We start from the raw sequence: 8,412 nt of genomic DNA, 5'->3' as shown, positions 1-8,412 counted from the left end.
CTCTGCAATCATTGGGGTACAATGCTGTGGCACTCTGCAATCATTGGGGTACAATTCTGTGGCACTCTGCAATCATTGGGGTACAATGCTGTGGCACTCTGCAATCATTGGGGTACAATTCTGTGGCGCTCTGCATTTATTGGGGTACAATGCTGAGGCGCTCTGTATTTATTGGGGTACAATGCTGTGGCGCTCTGCATTTATTGGGGTACAATGCTGTGGGCACTCTGCATTTATTGGGGTACAATGCTGTGGGCACTCTGCAATCATTGGGGTACAATGCTGTGGGCACTCTGCATTTATTGGGGTACAATGCTGTGGGCACTCTGCAATCATTGGGGTACAATGCTGTGGCACTCTGCAATCATTGGGGTACAATTCTGTGGCACTCTGCAATCATTGGGGTACAATTCTGTGGCACTCTGTAATCATTGGGGTACAATTCTGTGGCACTCTGCAATCATTGGGGTACAATGCTGTGGGCACTCTGCAATCATTGGGGTACAATGCTGTGGGCACTCTGCAATCATTGGGGTACAATGCTGTGGGCACTCTGCATTTATTGGGGTACAATGCTATGGGCACTCTGCAATCATTGGGGTACAATTCTGTGGCACTCTGCAATCATTGGGGGACAATGCTGTGGGCACTCTGCAATCATTGGGGACAATGCTGTGGCGCTCTGCAGTGATTGGGGACAATGCTGTGGCGCTCTGAATTGAAAGGGGCATGCACGCTGAACTCTGCATTGTGGGGGCACAGCACAGTGTTTATTGCATTGAAGGGGGCACAGCACAGTGTTCATTGCATTGAAGGGGGCACAGCACAGTGTTCATTGCATTGAAGGGGGCACAGCACAGTGTTCATTGCATTGAAGGGGGCACAGCTTCAAAGTCATGCAATTTTTTTACTGCGTTTTTTGGCGCAAAGCAATACCTATTACATTTTTCTTTTTGCGCCCCCCCCCAAAAATTTTGAGCACCAGCCGCCACTGCGTCTCACATGGATACCCTCCTCCAGATATATGGGGGATATATGATATATGACTGGGATATATGACTGTACAGTTAGGTATGGTCTCTAAATGCTTGCATCCCCCATTGTGCACTTAATAAAACATTCCCAGATCAATGGATTTCACAGATGCTTCTTAATACCTCCGTGTGCAAATTTTACTCCTCTCAATACCTCTGGTCAGCTGCACATAGAAAAACAAATTAAAACAATTTATTACTTCTAAAAACCTACAGATATACACTCACTGCTAAAGCGCACCAGGCTTATACAGCATTTACAGCAAATACATCAGTAACGATCAGCTTTCCAATGTTATTGTTACCACACTGTCTCGCGTGCAGAGCATCGTGATGTCAACCATTATCAGGGGGAATTTTAAGTTTTTTCAACTGATTTTAATGCCACTGGAGACATCCCGTTGAACCTTCAGAATCATTTGATTTCTCCAGCCTCACATAACACTTGGGCTTAGTGATCATTTTATCAGGTCACAAGCACTGCATTGTGGGACAGAGTAGGGAGTATGTCTATTCTCCAATATTTAAGCAGTTAAGGCATTTCTGTGGGCCTTGGTGGGCCTTTCAGCAAGCAGATTATAATAATTCATTACAACCTAGCACTTTAAAATGCCTACTGTCCATATTTTGGTCCCGCCTACTGCTTTTCCCACTACAAGATCACTTTTAATGGAAATCCCACCTTGCACAGTTATACAAACAATATAAGAAGGCCAAAACTATCATACAGTTTTCAAATAAATTAAGGCATTCAAATACTGTATATGAGGAATTAGGCTTCAGGCTTCAGGGTGCTAAAAACGTGTAATGTTATTTGCATCTTTAGAACAGATTTTGTTTTACGTGGATCATGACTACCCTATCTGGCAGTATGAGTTTTCTGAAGCTATGAAAGTCATTCCCTTCCAATGTCTAGCCACCTCCCAGAGGTTTATTCTATTAATTTCCCCCTCTTCTATCTCCCCTCTCTCTTCTCTTACTTTTTTATGTCACTTTCCCTCTAGCTTATCTCACCCTTGTTCATTCCTATACCATTAGCATAGCATCTGCAATTGGTCATGTCCCCCTTTATACATACTATAATCCATTTATTGCTTCTCATACCTATTTGTCATAACTTTGCCTTTTGCACCACTCAACTCGCATTAAAGCATCCCTCAGGTGCTTTCTTACTCTTAATGACATCATTAATACCATAGCCTCTAATGTTTTATGATTTATTTTCGAATCCTTTTCTTTATAAATGTCCACTTATGTTGTCAGACGGTCTTCCCTGTATCATATCCCATATACACTTATCTTTTGGTTTATGTTCTAGAGACTGTTTCTACCTGATTGTACTATGTGATACAGGTGCAGAAAAATTGTGGCTTGGGTGTTGGCGGTGCCTGAACACCGTAACCCCTCACAGTTACTCTTGCTGGGCGCAGGAACGGGCCCTGCTGTTAAAAATTAGAAACAATGGGGAGCGGCTGTGACAAAGGAGGGAGGTGGTGGTGGAAACCTGTGGTCACAATAGCTGCTGTATCCTCCCAGATTTGGCTCAGTGGTGCTGTATAAATACCTAACTCTGGAAAGATTTGTCATTCCCCACCTTTGTTTCAAGACATTGCTGCAGCACAGGTCACCATGTCTTACCCATTGACCTCCCAGCCCCAGGCAATGCAGGGCTACTCTACCATTAGCAACCAATGGGCATCTGCAGTTGCGGAGCATTTCTCCCTTGCATTTTGGCATGCAGAGTAGCCTCAACCTACGGGGAGTGCTGCTGCTTGCCGTTCATAGGAGGTGCCATACTGGCCATGCACACTGGCATAAGGGAGCGCTACCACATTCCGGGATGTATCTGCAATGACTGCGTGTGCCTCACATTCTGCGGACCATGCATCCTCTGTCAGATGGCACGTGAGCTGAAGGCCAGGAACTGATGAATCTTTAGCATGATGGTGTCATGGCGGGAATCTATAATGTTGTCATGGTGAGCATCCATGGACTTTAACAGAACATGAAAAATTCTGAAATCTTATTGAAGGGGGAGAGGTTATCACCTGCGTTACCACTGACCCCCACCCCCCCTTCCTATCCAACATCATTCAGCTCTACAGGAATAATGTGTGTACATTACATTCGTCTACTAAAATTGTGAAGGCATTTAGAGCTTGTATTTGACAACTTGATTTTAAATTGTGTATTTATGTCTCCCACATAGGCAGCCTATTGCATTCGGGTGTGCACCCCAAAGCTCAAACACACATGCCTTTCTCTGCAGTCTCAGCTGCACTGGACAGTGAATGAATGGGAAGTGCTCTGTGCTGAGAAGCTTCCTGTTCATTCACAAATTGAAGCATAGAAAACACCATGAATGAACGCAGTGAGTGTGTTCACTGTGTTCATTTAGAAAAGAAAGGGGCTGGTAAATTGCATATTGACTAGCCCCTTCCCCCGCTCTACATTCTGAAACATCCCCCACATCAGCTTGGGGGAGAGGAGAGGGAAGCCAGCAACACTGCAGGTTGGGGGGGGGGGGGCGCACCACAAGGGGGGAAGCTCGGGCAGTAGGAGGAATTGGCACTGCATGTAGTGATTTGGGTGTACCCAGGCACACCCCATGCACACTCTGAAGAAGAGGATAGTCCTCAAAATGCGTCAACCTATCGGATCTTTAATTTTTGTCACATGAGTTGATGAATTATGGATTGGATTATGCTGTATTTTGTGATGAGCTTTTACACAATAGCCTTTTTGTGAGTATAATACTGACTACTTTTTACTTTAATAAATATTCGGTCTTAGGATAATGCAAAAAAAAAAATTAGAAACAAACATTGAAATTACATGCACCTGTGATACAGGTGGGTATAGAAAATACTTATTATTTACCCCCTTTAAAGTCATCACATTTTGTTGCTCTGCAGTCTGAAATGCAGACAGACCCAGGTTTTGTTTTATCCAGCTGTATTTACTCAGTGCAACTTATATTATACAAGTGAAAGATATAACACCAACATGTCAGAAGAAAATAAACAAAATTAAAAACTGAATCACTGAGTTGGAAAAAGGATCACCCCCTCTTAAATATTACTTGTAAACTCAATCAGGTGTTGCTTATCATGTTCTCAATGGCATGCAAAGCCATGTGACTTTCAACTGTAAGCAGCTGTGGTCATTTTGATTAGCTCATCATGAAAAGAGCTTTCCTGGAGTATTTCAACCCCTGTTAGTGCAACTGAAGCAAACAATCAACGATGGGTGGCAAGATCAAAAGATCTCCGGGGTAAAGTTGTGCACAAAAACAAGTCAGGAGATGGATAAAAAAAAACATTTTAAAGGCTTTATCAATGTCTAGAAGCACAGCTAAGTCTATTATTGAGAAGTGGAAGGTATTTGGTACAGACCCTCCCTGGATCTGGATGTCACCCAAACTGGATGAAAGACCCAGGAGGAAACTGGTCAGAGAGGCTACCAAGAGGCCTACAGCAACTCTGAAGCAGGTGCAGGAATTTATGACAAAGAGTGGTCATTGTGTGCATGTGACCACAATATCACAAATTCTCCACAAATGTGGCTTGTAAAGGTTGGTTTCAAGAAGAAAACCATTCCTCAAGAAAGACCACATGCAGTCACGACTGAACTTTGCCAAAAAGCACCTTGAAGATTCTGAGACCACATGGAAAAAGGTGTTATGGTCAGATGAGACTAAAATTTAATTATTTGGCCTCAACACCAAAGGATATGTCTGGCGGAAATCCAATGCAGCTCACCATCCATATAACTTCATTCCTACAGTAAAGCTGTTGTGGAAATCTCATTGTGGACATTTCTTTAGTTAAATAGTCATAATGTCTCCCAATGTCAGTTTTACCGGTAATCGCTTTTCACAGCGAATATTGCTTTAACTGGCATTGCAGAAAGACTTGTTAGTGAAAACCTTCCATTAAGATGAGATGGCACAATGCTTGTAGCAAAGAGAGTCCATCGCACAGATGTATACCCACCATTCGGGGCCCCGTACTGCTGAGATATGTTTGTGATATGGAATTCTTATAATTTTACCAAGATTAATGGATGGCATCTTTTAGTCCTATTTGATCCGTATGACTGAAATACTGCTGTTATTATCTTATGCAGATAAAGCCTCATCAACTGGGACAAATAGAATGATCGCTATTAAATATGGTTTATATACATATATATATATATATACTGTATATATATATACATATATACTGTATATATATATATATATATATATATATATATATATAATATTTAATGAGATCCACTAACAGGTAATGAGTCCATGTTTGTGAATGAGCACAGACAAGTCCATAAGATGGCAGCCATTTATGCTCATCTCTGCACATGTCTGTGTTTTTACATAAGCACTGACTCTTCGTTCCCATTGTTCTTTTTGAATGTATACATGTTCTGTGATTGGTGATCTTGAAGCCACTCCCTGTTACCCCCTTTTGTTAAATAAACCTGCTCTGCCCTGGATGGGACAGTCACTCACAGGGAACCCTCCAGATGGCATCGAATGGACTACAGCAAGCATGTCTGTTCATTTCTTTGCTGCCGAGCTCTTGGATAACCTTATACAAAAGAGCTGTACATTTGTACTTTTCAGTACGAGGGTTTAATGGCGCTTGGTGCATATTAATCTTGAGCGCACTGATCGGGTTTCTATGCTCCAAGCCCTATTAATTTCCATGACAGTAATGGCGAGTCAGGCAGTTCTAACAAATCATTCCTAACTTCACAGCGGAAAAAAGGAGGGAAGTTAGTCACGTTTGCTGCAACAAAGGCCGGCCGTGTGGTAAGACACTTCATTTCAGTTTTTGAAAATTTGTAGCTTTAAACCAAGGCTTACTTTCTTTGTCCGCTGTGGAAGTAGAAACACAGCTTAGCTCTTTTGTATAACGATGGGCGGTTTAGTAATAATATTTGTGGCTGGGGATCAGGTCTATTAATTGGGGGAGAAACCTGTATACAAGTTTCCCAGTTAATACATCCTGGGGTTGTGATATATGTGTTAAATATTTCCTTGTAACATCTCTGTTGTAATATCAGTTTCGTTCGATGGGATAGCAATAGATTATCGATCGATGTTGGTTTGAGCGGCAGATTGGTTTGTGTGTGTGCTGGATTGATTTTTGGCGGGAACTCGTTTATTAGTGAAACTGGTGGTTGTTTTAGACTCTGACATTTGAATTGAGCATAGAGCAGACGGTTTTGGACTGTGTTTCTGTTTTAAGTGGCAGATTGTGTTGTGCAGCCTAAAATCAGCATTCCATGAGGATAGCTATTGTCTATATTCTGAATACGGCTGATCGTAAATCCTGTTTTTCTTGTTTTTTTTGTATCTCCTTGTCGTATACCAAGAAACACGTTTGCTCAAACTCTTTGTTTTGTGCCACCATTTTGTGCCGACCATGTGCTTGGCGGCCATTTTGTGACATGTGGTTGTAAAGCAATTTCCTTTTTTGTGGCCGCCATTTTTTGGACTCCCACATTACCATTTTGTTAAATGGTATTAAAGCCCATGTGGCTGAGATGCTATTTTGAGCTTTAACAAAACATTTTCTCTGTTTTTGGTAAACATTTTTTTCTCTTTTTTTGTTATTTTAAACATTTTCCTCTGTTTTGGTATGTTATTTTTGCACTGACCAGGGCCTATTTTGCGATTCGGCAGTATCTCCTTGTCGTATACCAAGAAACACGTTTGCTCAAACTCTTTGTTTTGTGCCACCATTTCGTGCCGACCATGTGCTTGGTGGCCATTTTGTGACATGTGGTTGTAAAGCAATTTCCTTTGTGTGGCAGCCATTTTTTGGACTCCCACATTACCATTTTGTTAAATGGTATTAAAGCCCATGTGGCTGAGATGCTATTTTGAGCTTTAACAAAACATTTTCTCTGTTTTTGGCAAACATTTTTTTCTCTTTTTTTGTTATTTTAAACATTTTCTTCTGTTTTGGTATGTTATTTTTGCACTGACCAGGGCCTATTTTGCGATTTGGCACTGCGTGACTTTAATGGACAACTGCGCGGTCGTGCGACGCTGTACCTAAACAAATTTGACATCCTTTTTTTTCCCCACAAACAGAGCTTTCTTTTGGTGGTATTTGATCACCTGTGCAATTTTTTGATCATGCGCTTTAAACAAAAAAAGAGCATCAATTTTGCAAAAATAACTAGGGATGCACCGAAATGAAAATTTTGGGCCGAAACTGAAACCGAAAATTCAGGATGCCCTTGGCCGAAAACCGAAACATGACTTTTTTTTCCCCAAATGATTTTAAATAAGTTCTTTCTATCAATATCACTGACTGACTGACTGACACTCACTGACTGACTGACACTCACTGACTGACTGACGCTAACTGACTAACTGACACTCACTGACTGACTGACACTCACTGACTAACTGACTGACACTCACTGACTGACTGACACTCACTGACTAACTGACTGACACTCACAGACTGACACTCACTGACTAACTGACTGACACTCACTGACTAACTGACTGACACTCACAGACTGACACTCACTGACTAACTGACTGACACTCACTGACTAACTGACTGACACTCACTGACTGACACTCACTGACTGACTGACACTCACTGACTGACTGACACTCACTGACTGACTGACACTCACTGACTGACTGACTGACACTCACTGACTAACTGACTGACACTAACTGACTAACTGACTGACACTGACTGACTAACTGATTCACTGTCACTGACTGACTGACACTCACTGACTAACTGACTGACACTGACTGACTGACACTCACTGACTAACTGACACTCACTGACTGACTGACACTCACTGACTGACACTCACTGACTAACTGACTGACACTCACTGACTAACTGACTGACACTCACAGACTGACACTCACTGACTGACTGACACTCACTGACTGACTGACTGACACTCACTGACTGACTGACACTGACTGACTGACACTCACTGACTGACTGACTGATTCACTGTCACTGACTGACACACTGACACTCACCGACTGACACTCACTGACTGACACTGACTCACTGACACTCACTGACTCACTGACACTCACTGACTGACACTGACTCACTGACACTCACTGACTGACACTGACTGACACTGACTCACTGACTGACACTGACTGACACTGACACTCACTGACTGACACTGACTCACTGACACTTACTCACTGACTGACTCACTGACTGACACTTACTCACTGACAGTGACTGACACTCACTGACACTTACTCACTGACTGACACTCACTGACACTTACTCACTGATTGACTGACACTTACTCACTGACACTCTCACTGACTCACTGACACTTACTCACTGACTGACTCACTGAC

The 8,412-nt window shown here is 42.4% G+C and overlaps 1 pseudogene across 1 annotated transcript; it reads left to right on the top strand.

Annotated features, from left to right (window-relative positions):
• Positions 1 to 1,841: 1,841 nt before the first annotated feature.
• LOC309550392 (cornifelin homolog B-like) lies at positions 1,842 to 2,990 on the top strand (annotated as a pseudogene). Its single transcript has 2 exons — positions 1,842 to 1,928; positions 2,491 to 2,990. The product of its transcript is annotated as a cornifelin homolog B-like (transcript).
• The last annotated feature ends 5,422 nt before the right edge of the window (positions 2,991 to 8,412 follow it).

This window comes from Pelophylax lessonae (assembly GCF_965119305.1).
Source record: "Pelophylax lessonae genome assembly, chromosome: 3".
Taxonomy (NCBI): domain Eukaryota; kingdom Metazoa; phylum Chordata; class Amphibia; order Anura; family Ranidae; genus Pelophylax; species Pelophylax lessonae.
Note: the sequence above shows the minus strand (reverse complement) of the source record. Positions and strands in the feature narration are given on the sequence as shown.